The sequence below is a fragment of the Lissotriton helveticus genome, chromosome 6 (genome assembly GCF_964261635.1).
Source record: "Lissotriton helveticus chromosome 6, aLisHel1.1, whole genome shotgun sequence".
Lineage (NCBI taxonomy): Eukaryota > Metazoa > Chordata > Amphibia > Caudata > Salamandridae > Lissotriton > Lissotriton helveticus.
In genome coordinates this window covers 1619999860-1620015320 of record NC_136067.1, presented here as the reverse complement: position 1 = coordinate 1620015320, position 15461 = coordinate 1619999860, and the positions used below count along the sequence as shown (strand labels likewise).

The 15461-nt window shown below is 42.0% G+C and overlaps 1 protein-coding gene across 1 annotated transcript in view; it reads right to left on the bottom strand.

Moving 5' to 3' along the window:
* SERTAD2 (SERTA domain containing 2) overlaps window positions 1-15461 on the bottom strand; it is a 198339-nt gene that overhangs the window by 65462 nt on the left and 117416 nt on the right. Inside the window, exon 2 of the mRNA XM_078649417.1 lies at window positions 11115-11260. The gene's annotated coding sequence lies outside the window, so the exon portion shown is untranslated. The remainder of the gene's footprint in view (window positions 1-11114; window positions 11261-15461) is intronic.

The window sequence follows — 15461 nt, the reverse complement described above, 5'->3', positions numbered from 1 at the left end:
CAAAGATGGGATTGCAAGTGTTCTTAACATGAAAAGTATGCTTACAGTATACGAGGGCAAACACCGGAGAATTAAATATGTGATGTGCTGGGCAAAACAAAGTCATTAAGACGTTAAAGGTTCAGGGATGATACTTTTTTTCAATAAGTCTTAGGAGGTTCAGAGCCAAGGCATGTTTCCATTTAATGTTTAACGTGCCAGCAGAGTGCACCATAGTCACAGGACAACGGTAAAGCACACACATTTTTTTTTAGCAATAGAGTAAATTAATAGGTATAGCTGAAATAGAGCGTCCAGACATTAGAAAACTTTTTGAGCAATCAAGAGAAACCAACCAGCTATGTTTCTAAAACTACTGATAACAACTGGCATGGTTCACAGTGGTATTTTATTTTTCGCCATAAACGCATGTTTATGATCAAACTACCTCGATTTACACCTCCCAGAAATTCACAAAAGAATTCCGGGCAGGCGTAAACAGATTTACTACTGTGGATTTATCAGCCAAGAATGCAGAGAAAAACATGGTAATAAATCCCATTGAGGTGTGGGAAGTGAGCTAAAGCGCGGTTTGCCGTGTATGTTTGTGAACGTTCACAAATATGCATGTTTGACGGTGTTCATGAACTCCAATGTGAACCTTCTCATTCGAGAAATGACTGGAAATGTATTCCAAGCAAGGGCTGGATTAACTTCCACTCCAGGATGGGAAAAGAGACAAATCACCTCTAGATTTTGAAGGGGGGATCCAATGACAGAGCTTTCTCCACGGGGAAAAAGGTTTCCCCCAGAAAAACGAAAAAACAAGCATTTGCAATGCAATGGGTCTCATTTATGCGAGTTTAGGCTACTGGCATTGTAAATGACAACGCCTTTTACTTATGTTTAGTTTTTTTTTTTTTTAAATCAAAGGCATTGTCATTTACAATGCCAGTAGCTTAAACTCGACTAAATGCAAGACCTATTGCATTGCAAATGCTTGGCTGCAGTGGGACGTGAACAGGTGATGTGGCATTGGAATATCATCTGAGTGGAAAGCAGCAACCAACCCCCTACAAGGTGTGGCAAATTGAACATCTATAAGCCTGTTCTTACTGTTAATTACCTGTATGGAGGAGACATTCATTCCACACCTGCAATGAAACTATGCTCTTTACAGAAACACATGCAACGCCCTCCCAGGAAGGGGTATAAAAGAAAACCAACTCTTCAACATGTGTGCATTTTCAAAATGTTAGTTAGTGAGACACAGGCATGAGTGTCGTAAATGTGGATATCATTGTTGTTCCTTACAAAGAATGAATACCGTTGAATACGTTGAGGTGGTGTAAAATTGGAAACATATATTTTTTTCTTTTGATCCACAATTGGTGGCGGCGTCATGGGGAAACAAACAGTGCAGTTCTCTGTCCGCGGGGTGTAATGCTAGATATATTTTTTTAAGCGGATTGGAGATTAATGGAGGCGTGTATCAGGTGATGCATTGGTGTTAATGAAGAAAACAGCCTCAGCTCAGCGATCCGCGAATGCAGGGCCATGTGCGAGCGCAGGGGCGCGCTGGGCTTCCTTCTGCTGGGGCGGGCAATGGGTCTGGCCTCAGCGGGGAGTGTGTCTGCACAGCCTTGTACCTGCCTACCAGAGTGAGCAGTGCGTGGTGCACTTCTCCTGTCTGGGCGCATGGTACATGTGCACATCGGCTGTCCGGGCTTGTACACATCTCCTGTCCCCCTTTGGAAGCTAAACCCACAACAATAGATCTCGCCAAGGCGAGCAGCGCATGCGATGCGTCGTTAGGCGAGATCTAACAAATGGGCATTTGTCCAGGTCTCTATTTCCCGTACCTAAATCTGCGGTATGTAGACTTTACCACAGGGTGGAACAGGAGCCTGTGAGAGGCGTGATTTACATGACTTACCCAGCAGTACACCAGGAAGTATGCACCTCGTGCAGCTTACCAGGCATTCTACTGGGAATACTGGGGGGGGGGGAACAAAAAACTACATTTAGCGGGAGAAGTAAATCATTTTTTTTTACCTGTTTCGGACCTCTAGTCTTTCATGCTTGTATTTAGCAAGTCTAAAGAATACCGGATAGACTATTCAAGTTAGGATTCTCAAGTGGCTTCAAGGTGACGTACGGTTTTAAAAGAATTGTGGGAAAAACCAACAAACGCCTAACTGTTTAGGTTTGTTGTAGGTTAAAAAAAGGCGCACAAACATACCTGATAGAACTTTAATTGATATAAAGAAGGAAAAAAGTGGTTCCTCCTGAAGAAGACAGCATCAAGCAAGGGTAAGTTTTGTGCACCTAGCAGTGAATATTGTTGGTGTACAGGGAGGTGGGTATTATTAATAAGGAAGCTGGGAAAAACACTGTGTTGCATGCGGAAGCGCAGCAGCTATGGACAAAAAATCCACATTTCGAGTCACAAAGTTAGGCCCTGTGGAGTTTTACTCTCTTATCACCAGCACCCACCGCCCTCTACTCCATATTCACTTCTAGCCGCAGAAAACAAGCTCTTGCTTGACGAAGAGGTTACTTATAAGAGCCGATTTATATTTGCCTGGTAATCCTGTTCTGGCTGAGAACTCCTGCGCAAACAGGATTCCAAGTGTCTGGTATTTATGGGGACATATTCATCTGCAAAAAGCAGCTTGAAATATGGCCAGAAAACAGGGTGGAATTTAGGGTAAACATACAGAAAGACGTGTGGTAATCCCTCTTTGCCTGTTATTCTCCCTTTTCAGATGTTAAAACTTGGAATCTACCTAGTATGGCAAGTTGAATCTGGGGGATGTCCTGAAGCATCTTGGTACCAGGCCCTTCGGTGGTACGCGAGCTGGAGTTCCTGGCAGACTGTCACAGTAGTCGGAAATGAAAAAGGTTAGAACAAACTTGTACCGACGTTGCTATATCTTACTTTTACTTTGTCTTTCCTAGACTGCCTTGCCTTTCTAAACGCATGCCACGACAACTCGGGTGTAAGTGGTGCTGAATATGGGGTTTGGAACACCATTGTTTACAAGAGAAAGTGACAAAAGTGAAGTTTTCACATGGAAAAGTATTTCCCTGCAAAGAAAAAAAAATTAAAAAGCAAAATTTCACATTTAAGCTAACCCAAATGACCCTTTCGAATTTGGTAAGTAATGAACGGAGCGCTCTGTCTTGGAGAGTGTCTTGACTAAGAAGTTGGTTTCTTCCTCCGTAGCATGAAGCACGCTGAATGACACTATGATAGGAGGAAGTATCGTTGGGCGGTGATGCTTTAGCTGCTACTGGCAGCACTACATCCTATGCATCCAAAGGGTCTGGGCTTTGTGCAGGGACTCCCGGTGACTCTGTGTCATGGGAATAATGACCTGTCTGCATCATCTGAATGTGCGGATGATGTAGATAAAGGTTGTGGAGGTGGTGTAATGTTAAGTGGCATAAGGCTAGCGGCCTTACGCTCCATACTCTTCTTCTTTGGAAGAGGCTGTGGCAGTTCAAGGTCTAGCCTTTTCCATTTGGAGACCATCTCGGGCAAATATTCCTGTTCCAGTAAATGTTTTTTAGTCATTAGTTCGAATCCGTAGTGGATGGTTTTACTTTTCTTGGGCATCTTGCCCTTATCAGTGTTTTTTTCCTGTGCTCTACTAGAGTGTGAGATGTCGATGCCGTTGATGCCGATGGTTTCTTTGGAGTCAATGTATGGCTCTACTCCGATGGTTTCTTCAGAGTCGGCTTATGGCTTGGTTCCGACTGGGTTTGCTGCGTCGATGCCATACGTTTGGTCAGCTCCAACTGCTTTGTTGACCCCGAAGTAGGGCGGGGCGTCGAAAGTTTTATCAGCACCACAGGCTACACAAGGATTGATTACTTTGTTGGCACAGACTGCTGCTATGGCTACAAGGGATTTATGGCCCTTCCATCGCTGTTGTATCTTTTCCCTGTTGTTTTTAATATTTGTATGGAACAATTTCAGTCAAATACATGAATACCAAAAAACGTAACCTAACTTTAATTTATTTAGTAGATCAATTCAAGTACCATGAGAGATCGTAATTGATCAAAAGAATCCATTTGGTTATATCGAAGTAGTTTGTTTGTTGGTTCCAGAAGTGATTCTTCCAACTTAGAATAACTTGTATTCAAACACACCAGACAACACGTGTTTCACCCTTTTTTTTGGCTTGCAAGCCTGTAGCTCTTTCAAGGCCCTAGTGATATCCATCAAGCTGTATTGGAACTCCAATATGGCTTGACGTATAGAGTTCAACATGGATGAGGGCAGAGGTACTACCCCCGATTTTGAGGTGTGCACACTTTTCCTCGGACCAGCAACGGTCCTGTTCTTTAAATCATCATTATTCAGTGAAATAATCCATGAATGCTTTTTCCTTTATATCATCTTTATATGCAATGTTTTTAATGATAGTTTCTCATTAAACTCGTTTGTCCAAATATTAGCAGATTTCATTTTTTTAAACACATTTCACATCAACCCAATGCATTTCGGGTACAGATGGACCCTTTGTCGGGGGTCTCTATGGAAAGAGCAAAAGACAAATTTGAGCCCAAAGCTATGTTCACAATTATACATAAACCAATTTCACTGCGAAGTAAACCAATACAGAAGGTCACATGGAACAAACGTAATTACCCATCCATAATTCAAAAAGTATAACTCCATGTCTCGTACATTATCTGCATATTGTATCAATGGCACTCAAGGGTTACACTCCCTGCTTTACTAAAAAATCCTATCTACATAATTGCTCTAAAGCAAATAACGATGCAATTATACATTTCACGGTTGTTTTCAAATCGGAACGACCAACGTTCCGTGCCAGTTACTTACGGAAATGCTATCTTTCAAACCGCCTCTTCTTTCCTCCAATGACTGCCTGGTTAGGATCACGTACATGATTCTGTCTTTATATCTATTCTTATTGGCTGGCTTCCCGGTCACATGATTACCACAGTTTCAAAATATCGGCATTTACATGTCTTATGAATCAGCTAATATACTCATAAGTTTCGTGTCAGTTACTTCCAGAAGTGCGCCGTTGCATACCACAGCTAAAAAACCCCGCACATGATTCTATCATTATTTACCTTGCTCATTGGCTAGTAACGCGGTCACATGACCGCCAAAGTTGAAAGTATTACGTGTAAGAATTTGACATTTACATGACTAGTAAGCCAGCAAAAAATATATAATACATTCAGCCTCTTTCATAAGAACCAGTGTATGTAAACGTATGGTGACGAATACCTCAAGTCACGGTCGTAATATGTCGGCCATATTGAAATGGAATATAACCACAATACTCAATGCATACTATTATGATCAGTGACTTGTGAGTTTATACGTGTCAGACATATTGAAATGGAGTGTGCCCACGATACTCAATGCGTACTATCATGATCAGTGACTAGTGAGTTATGCTATAATTTCAAAATAGCCCCGGGTTGACACTGTTCACCGAGGCTATAACAGGACAAATCAAATGTCTTTCTCATGATTTATAAAAAAACATGCTAGTTCCAGTCTGTCATTAAGCCCATCTGGCTGAAGACTCCCCATCTTTTTTATCCAAAAATATTCTGATCTGAGTCTCATTTTGTGTGTGTCCAAGTCTGGGCGTGCTTCAACCACTTCTAGTATGGTAAAGCGTAACTGGGAAATATTATGTCCTGTTTCTGCCCAGTGTGCTGCCACTGTAGATTTCAAATTCTTTTGCCGAATATTGCTCTTATGTTCTGTGATTCTTACCTTAATCTTACGTTCTGTTTGCCCAACGTATAATTTACCACAAGGACATTTAATACCATAAATCACTCCTTTGGTATCGCACGTGCTTGAATGTTTTAGTGGAATTATTTTTCCAGTTCTGGGATGTGTGAAGGACGATCCTATTATTACATTATTGCAGTGTGTGCAGTTCTCACATTTGCGCATTCCTTTATAGATTGTCTTATTTGAATTCTTTTCTTTTCGCTTCAACAATTCTTTTAGATTCTTTGATCTGTTGTAGGCAAATGTTATCCGTTCTGCAAACAAAGGTTGGAGATCAGGTTCTTGAGTGATGATAGCCCAATGTTTCCTCATGATGTTGGTGATTTGTGATGACTGCATGGAGTGTTTAAGAACACACACTGTGAGTTTTTGGTCAGTTTTATCTTTTTTTGTAAGTAGAGACTCTCTTGTCATGGCCATGACTTTGGTTTTTGACTCTTGTAATAGTTTGTTTGGATATCCTCTTTTTTCATATTTTTTGATCTGTCTGTCGATAATGTCAGAAGCATCCATGGCATCCGATGTGATCCTTTTGTAGCGGATAAATTGAGATATTGGTAGATGCCGCTTCAAAGCTTGATGATGAAAGCTTGAATAATGTAATCCGCTGTTGCGGTCCGTTTCTTTTATATGCACGTTCGTGCATATTTGACCATGTTTTATGGACACTTTTACATCCAAAAAAGATAATTGATGCTGCTCAATCTCATGTGTAAACTTGATTCTTTCATGTATCACATTCAATCTCTCGATGTTTACTTCCAGTTCTTCTTTCTTCTTTCTTGCCTCTCCACATAATAAAAATGTCGTCTATGTAGCGTTTATAGACCAACAGTCCTATTTTCCAATCTGGGTTGTCCAATATATAATCGCTCTCAAATTTGGACATAAAGATTGATTATCTTGGGCACACTCCATTTCAATATGTCTGACACGTATAAACTCACAAGTCACTGATCATAATAGTATGCATTGAGTATTGTGGTTATATTCCATTTCAATATGGCCGACATATTACGACCGTGACTTGAGGTATTCGTCACCATACGTTTACATACACTGGTTCTTATGAAAGAGGCTGAATGTATTATATATTTTTTGCTGGCTTACTAGTCATGTAAATGTCAAATTCTTACACGTAATACTTTCAACTTTGGCGGTCATGTGACCGCGTTACTAGCCAATGAGCAAGGTAAATAATGATAGAATCATGTGCGGGTTTTTTAGCTGTGGTATGCAACGGCGCACTTCTGGAAGTAACTGACACGAAACTTATGAGTATATTAGCTGATTCATAAGACATGTAAATGCCGATATTTTGAAACTGTGGTAATCATGTGACCGGGAAGCCAGCCAATAAGAATAGATATAAAGACAGAATCATGTACGTGATCCTAACCAGGCAGTCATTGGAGGAAAGAAGAGGCGGTTTGAAAGATAGCATTTCCGTAAGTAACTGGCACGGAACGTTGGTCGTTCCGATTTGAAAACAACCGTGAAATGTATAATTGCATCGTTATTTGCTTTAGAGCAATTATGTAGATAGGATTTTTTAGTAAAGCAGGGAGTGTAACCCTTGAGTGCCATTGATACAATATGCAGATAATGTACGAGACATGGAGTTATACTTTTTGAATTATGGATGGGTAATTACGTTTGTTCCATGTGACCTTCTGTATTGGTTTACTTCGCAGTGAAATTGGTTTATGTATAATTGTGAACATAGCTTTGGGCTCAAATTTGTCTTTTGCTCTTTCCATAGAGACCCCCGACGAAGGGTCCATCTGTACCCGAAATGCATTGGGTTGATGTGAAATGTGTTTAAAAAAATGAAATCTGCTAATATTTGGAAAAACGAGTTTAATGAGAAACTATCATTAAAAACATTGCATATAAAGATGCTATAAAGGAAAAAGCATTCATGGATTATTTCACTGAATAATGAGGATTTAAAGAACAGGACCGTTGCTGGTCCGAGGAAAAGTGTGCACACCTCAAAATCGGGGGTAGTACCTCTGCCCTCATCCATGTTGAATTATTGAACGGTGTTCTGAGACAAAACACTTATGAGGGAGTCGCACAAAATTACGAAAATTCGTAAACATTGGTTATAACAAGCAAAAAAAAGTGTGCAACTGATGGACATAGAAAGATTTTTGACGTATAGAGTATCACTAGTGACCAGGGACTACAACAGATCGCAGTAAATATGTGACGGATGAGGCTCCTTACATGAATTAACTGAAGACATCCCCTAATAGAACATAGCTTACATGACGTAACCACTGGTATCATTTCAACAACATATGCCTTGAAAAATATTAAAAACAACAGGGGAAAAATGCAACAGAAATGAGAACATCTAGACGTGGATCAAATACATAAAAATCTAAAAACCTTAAAAATATAATAAATTACGATATCTCATGGTACTTTCCTTGATCTACTAAATAACTACATGAATTGAACAAGTCAGTGGTCTCCCATTCTTCAAGGCAAAAAGCCCATCGATACAACCTCCTTGAACAGGAATGTGTCAATAGTAAGGATCATACACCCCTTCAAACCCTAACTTTAATTTACTCTTCACTGTTTTCGGTCAGCTCAACGATTTAACCCAAATTGGAATCCAAATCATTGTCACTCCACCAATTATCGTCTCCCATTATCTGAGTGTGTGCTCCCCCTTTAAAGGACCCCACCCCCACAAGTCTGCCTGTTTTGTCATTACTTATGGACCAGTCGGTGTGTAGGGGCCTGGTGCCAAGTACTTTTTTCCCAAAAAGCTAACCAGCCAAGGTTATCAAGCTCCTGGATACAAACACTGTGGGGCCACTAATGAGCATCGTTACAGCTTTGCGCCACAGATGTTCATTACTGCATGGGGCCATTAGTGCCATTTATGCTGGTGTTATTGAGTGCCATTGATGCTTAGCACCAATTATTATTAATATTATTATTATTATATTTGTAGAGCGCGCAGCTACCCGAAGGTTTCCCGGTGCTAGGGACATAAAGAGTGAAGGGAAAAAAAACAGGATCTGGGACATAAAAGACTATTGATTAAACAGCCAGGTTTTTAAATCATTACGGAATTTAAGGTAGTTGGGTTCCGTGTGAAGGTGGAGGGGGAGAGAATTCCAGAGGGATGGAGCCAGATATGAGAAGGAGCGTCCGCCCATTCTGGCTCGCTTTATCCTACGTACTTGAAACTTATGCTGATTGGAAGAGCGGAGGAGACTGGGAGGGCAATATTGGTGTACCAGGGTTTTGAGGTATAAGGGAGCAGTGCCGGAGTTGATTCTGTGCATGTAACATAGGGCTTTGAATTTAGTGCGATTTTCGACTCGGAGCCAGTGGAGATTTCAAAGGGAGGCTGAGGTGGAAGATTTATTTGGCAGTTTGCAGAGTAGCCTAGCCGCAGCGTTTTGTACGACCTAAAGTTTACGCATAACTTCCCTGCTAGCGCCCAGGTATAGGGCGTTACCGTAATCTAGTCTGGATTTTATTAGGGCTTGGATTACGGTTTTTTGTGTTGATTGAGTGAGCATCCATATGATCTTCCTGAGCCACTTTAGGATGACAAAACAAGTAGAGGCAACTTTGACCACTTGTTGCTTCATGGTGAACCAATGATGTTCACTGCTGCCTGGAGTCAATGATGCTTCTTCATGGCTGGTTACACTGACACTAATCCGCCATCTTCAACACCATCTCCCCCACAATCTGTTTAGCTGGAATGAGTGAGATTGGTATGCAGGGCCACCTTGCCTTACAGTGGTGGGCTCATCTCAGTGATCATTACCAGAGAGTAAAATTTGCCTCCTTGATGTCAGAAAGTTTCCCTATTATGTTGTAAGTGTCTCAGGGCTCATTATTGAGCCAGACTCTTTTTAATATATGCATACATTTTGTTGTTGAAATATGTAAATTCCATTGGGTATCAACTGATGATGTAAGTTGATGATACCCAGCTTTTCATGTGGCTTGACAGAGAACAGAACCAGGCCTGTATGTCATTGAAAGTTTAGCACAGCCAGTGAACTGAATGGTGAAGAACTTGCTGAAACTCCTCACCAGTAAGACAGAGGTACTGGTTTTAAGGAAGGACAAATAGATTTGGTTGGACACTTGGTTGTTTTCAGATGTTGGTCCCATTCTTACCCCTAAATCTGTGGCTACACATTTAGGGGTTTAATTAGATGACAGGCTGCATTTCATCAGCAAATTAATAACATACTATCTAACTGCTTTTTCCATCTAAAAATGCTGAAGAAAATGTTTCTCATCCTCCGCTTCAGGGCCTGACGCTTGCAGCTCAAGAACTAACTCTATCCAGCATCAACTATTTTAATAGTCTTTCCTTGGGGGTTTCCTAAACAGAGATCAAGAATCTCCAACTGATCCAGAAATTAGCAGCTTGTGTTATATTCAATCTGAAAACACAGTCCCATATCGCCACGTACAAACGGGCACTTCATTGGCTCCCAGTGGATAAAAGAATCAGATTTTAGGCATTATGTTTGATACACCAAGTGGTGTGTAAAAAAAGGCAACTATTAATCTGCAGGACAAAATTCATGAATATCATCCGATTTAGCCTCTTCATTCTGCATTAGAACATAACCTTAACTGTCTCCGTTTTAGGTTATATCAGAGCAGAGTTTTTACTTATCTGACTGCCAAATATCCTGGACACCTCTCTTGAAATCCAACTCTTGGTATTTTCCATTTAGGAACGCTCTAAAAACTAGCTTGTTTATGTAGTATGCCAGTGGTAGATCATGATTCAAAATCGATTAGCACAAGAATACACCACAGGGCAACAGTCGTGCTCTATAAGAACTAGTAACATAGCATAACAAACCACACTGCCATCCTCCAACACTGCTGTCCTTTCACAACAAAATACCACCAAACTACTGCTGGTATCCCTCCTATAACCCCTCCCCCAGGGGGGCGGACACTCCTCTCCAGCAACACTGCCAATTCCCATCACCTTACCACACGACTCCCAACATTCAACTATCACACACCCATGCACCACAGTACCATTCCACACCACCACTCTTGCACTCTACAGAACCTCACTAAAACTCTCCAGAACTGTGCCTCCCTCCTACATCAATCACTACAATAGTCCCACAACCATTCATAGTAGACATCTTTATGCTCAGAACACGACAGCTTTTCATTATAAAAAGGCCAGGCTTACTTAGTCAATTAATGCATGCATATTTTGTCACCATTAAGTTACTCAACATATCTTAAGTCCTCTTGCATTCATTATGGAAGGAAACAAATGCTTAAAAGTCGTTTGACCTCCACTTACTTTATTTTGAGGCCAGTCTGCTCCTTGGCCTTTTTGGGCACCAAGCCGAATCGGGTGAAGGAAGCGCAGGAGACGGCAGGTGAAGGATGTGCTGCCTACATCTTGCCAGATGTTCTTTGAAGTACAGATGTGTGAGCTCAGAAGGCCTGTGAATACAAATATGTAAAAACAAAATTTACACACAAAAAACAACTTTACATTCTGACTGCAAATTCCCCCGCCCCCAAATAAAACCATGACCAATTTTTGAAATATATTAGTTTAAATCATTTGTAATACGTCCACTGTATTCACCTCGACCTGACGGAGTCCTTCACTAAACTATTCCACTTGTTTTGGTGTTTAGGTACGATACGATTTCTTCTCGTTTGCAATTTTCATGAATACCTGGACCTTGAAATGTGTCATCTTACATAACAGGGAAAAGGGTCTATCCCGCCCCCTCCCCATCTCAGACGATTTTCAAGGAAAATAATCTCCCTCAAAGACCGTTTTAAAACTAGGAGAACAGGTGAAGATACAACCTTTAACCTGCCCATTCCAACTCATGGGTCGAAACTGAAAGTGACTATTTTCCCAAATATATACTTTTTAAAATGCACAGAGGAACTCAACCTCGCCTGTATTGTGTTACTCGGAAACGCACCTCAAAGGCAGTGGAGGTAACACCTTCTTATAGCATAAAAGAGGGGGACGAAGCAAGAGTCCGCTTTCATCCAAAAGAAGTGCTTTAGGTCTGGCGCTACCAAAGGGGATGATGGACGGAGCGCTTGAGCAAATCAAACACTCGCCCCCAGTCAACTGGAGGCCAGTCAACTCCACCACCCCAAACGCTCCGTCCATCATCCCCTTTGGTATCGCTTAGGTCTGGCGCAGTCAAGACATTAGTCATGAACACTGTACAGAGAATAGGCTTTTCGTCAACCATCCATTTAATTATTTTACACATTTATAAAGCACAGCTCTACCAAATTGGAGTTAGTGCGCTTTAGAGGAACCCTGAAACAGCTAGAGACCTTAAACAAAAACTAATAAGTATGGAAGACACCTGAGCTGCTGACAGCTGATTGGTGACAAAAACAGGAATGGAAAGGGGGCAGGACAGATGGAGACGTGATGAGGGATGAAGGTGGGTTGACCAGTAGGTCACAAGGGGTCGATTAAGGGACAAAGAAGAGGAGGAAGATCTTTAAAGTGGACAGGATGAGCAAGGGTTGAAAAGAAAGGATGACATTTCGGAGGGTGAATGAGGAAGCAAGTGATATGGAAGGACGGCTACAGGGAATGGGGGCAATTGGGGGAAATTAAAGAGTAGTGTTACTAGTAGAAATAATATACAAACACGTGAGTTTTTCGGTTTTTTCCGGGACAGTCTTTGATGCATCTCCATTCTTCCGGCAGAGAGCTTAATATAAAAGGACCACGAAGAGAAGGAATGAGGGAGGACAGCTCTAGTTTCACTGATCTACGTGAAGGACCTTAGATGCCAACTTTAATTTGATTCTCGTCTCAAGGGGGAGTCAATGCCATGCTCTCAAGTCAAGAGAGGATTGGGCCACTTAGAAATGAGAAATTACCAATGAAATCTGGAATTCTGAACGGGATTCCCCTGGTTAATCCTACTTTTTGTCAGGTATTTCCTTGGAGACTTCCCATGCTCTCAGCAATCAGTGTTTCTTGGAGAAAGACCTGATCTTGCAAAGCTAGAATGGACGTGTAATTTGGAATGATCTGATATCTCCCTTTCCCGGCCCTATAAGAATTTAGGCCCAGATGTAGGTAATAGCAATTTACCGAATGGTAAATACCGAATTTTACCGATTCGGTATTTACAATTCGGTAATTGCTATGTAGGTAAATAATTCGGTAAAAATACCGAATCTGTAAGATTCGGTAATTACCGATTCGGTAATTACCGAATCGGTATTTGCCATTGATTCCTATGGGCCTTGAAGCCCATAGGATTCAATAGCAAATACCGATTCGGTAATTACCGAATCGGTAAAATTACCGATTTTACAAGGGGGACAGGGTGTCACTTTGACACCCTGTTGCACCCCTGTTTCGGGCTTGTGTGCCATGTGACACACATACATGCCGTGCCACATGGCACAGGTGTACATGCACAGATGTGCATGTACACTGGAATTCGTTATTTACCATGGAATAGTATTCCATGGGAAATAACGATTCGGTAAGGGCCTATGGCACTGATTACAGTGCCACCAACATATTGATTTACAGAATCGGTAAATTTACCGATTCGGTATTTTACCGATTCTGTAAATTTACCGAATCGGTAAATATACCGATTCTGTAAATAAATGCCCCCTACATGTCAATTCCCAAATACCGGTCGGTAACGGCCGAAATCGGCCGTTACTGACCGGTAATTGGCGAGCTACATCTGGCCCTTAGAGCCCATTTATAATGCTGCCTTAATTATCACTGAATAATGGCATTAGTACCTGGTGTTAAAGTCCTGGGCCAGAGCCAGCATCCCTGCGCTTCGCCTTGTACCATATGCTTTAAACTGCAAGATTGTTCTGTGAGTTAAGGACACACTGTGAAGAATGTGCGACCATTCAGATCACAGGTTCAAATCCAGCTAAGTTTGATTCAGCCTTTCAAAGTTTCAAAACCAACCCATACAGTATCACTGATATTTAAAGTGCTACAAAAAGCCAAAACTGCAATAAAGCACTATAACAAAACACCCTATTAAATAAAAAATGCAAGTTATAATGCATGCAAGTCTGAAAACTTTTTTGGGTGCAAAAGGAAGCCGTTGAAGAGTCTGGCACATGCTAAACTAGCAAACATTCTCTTTTTGGAGATCTCGCTCACTTCCAACTATTTTGAGACACTGGATCTTCCCTCACATAGAAAATATTGACTGAGTACTGCATGAACTATCACGATCTTCTAAAGATGATCAATACATTGGCGCCAGGATAGATCAGCAGGAGGGACCAGATTCCAGGACCTACAAAGAGACGTCTACATTTTTGAATCTCAGTTCTCCATTTGAGAAACATTTCTTTCAGGCGTTCTAAATCTATTGGATTGGGGAAATTTTATGGACTGGAAAAAATTTACCATTTCAAAATCATCTATTTGGGGTCCAATGGGATTCAATAGCTTTACTTCACAACTCGATTTGCAGCTGCCTAAATTCTTCGGATGTGAATTGGACATAGAGCCAATGGAAGTAGATATGGCATGTCACATCAGAAATAGGCAATTTGTCAATCATCAGGAACGACGAACAGAAGATATAAATCCGGCATTGCAACCTACAAAATAAATCCTTTGCATGCCAATAGAATTTACATTCCCAATGTCTTTAAATTTTCGCAGCATCTTCCTGACCTTCTTCAAGAATGATTGAGTGTTAAAAGCAGGCCATACCAGGTTAAAGTCACTGCGACAAAACTGTAAATACCAAATCGGTGAGCTGAGAATCTACATAAATTCATCAGGACCTTAGAAACACTAATTATTGAAAAGTATTCTTTTGCAATTTTTTGGGTCGCCCTCTTGCTGGTAAATGGGGGCTTCCAGGGCAGCCGACTGGAGAGAGGTCTGTCCCTGAAGCATTGGAGGAATACGGTGCAGTCTAGATAACTACACACCATTGGGCTACATCCGTTAAGGCGCCGTAATGACAGTTCCAAGATCCAGGTAGAAATTCAGGGTGGCTCGCTATTGCCTGTAGCAGCCCCTAAGTTGGAGCGGTCGGGCGAGGCTGGGGAGGGGCCACGGGGCATGAGCAGCATGGGAATTAAAGGAATGGAAAAGTTGGTGACTTCCCCTTGGGGGCCCGTGATATGGGGAGGTCTTCAAGGCACTGGGGGACAGGTGGAAAACAGGGCCCTGATCGACACGTTGGAAGACGCGGCAAGGAGAGGGAGGGCCTAGCATCACTCCTTGAGGTAGGCCTGAAACAGCAGGGTCAGCAATAGAGGGTGGGGCAGCTTATACGCACCCAGGCGGATTTTGGAGGCCTGATAGGTGGGGGCCAGGTAGGCACTGAGGTTGGGAATTCTGACGAAAACATCCTTCAGGGGGGCGAGGGGTTAGGCCAAAGAGCTGGTTTGGCAGGCTCGTCGATATCGGACGGCATGGGGCTGGCTGCAGATCCAGTCAGAGGGGCCGGCGGGGCTGGGCACCGACTTCGGGTATTGCTGGGAAGGTGGGACTAGTGAGAGAGGGTTCCACAAGGCATAAAGGCGAAGGCGCCAGAAGGGTTACCCTGGAGAGGGCAGGACCATCAGGAGGAAGGGGGGAATTACGCTGGGCAAGAGACTCCATTGCCTTAAGCTATTTCTATTGCGGTGAAGAGGG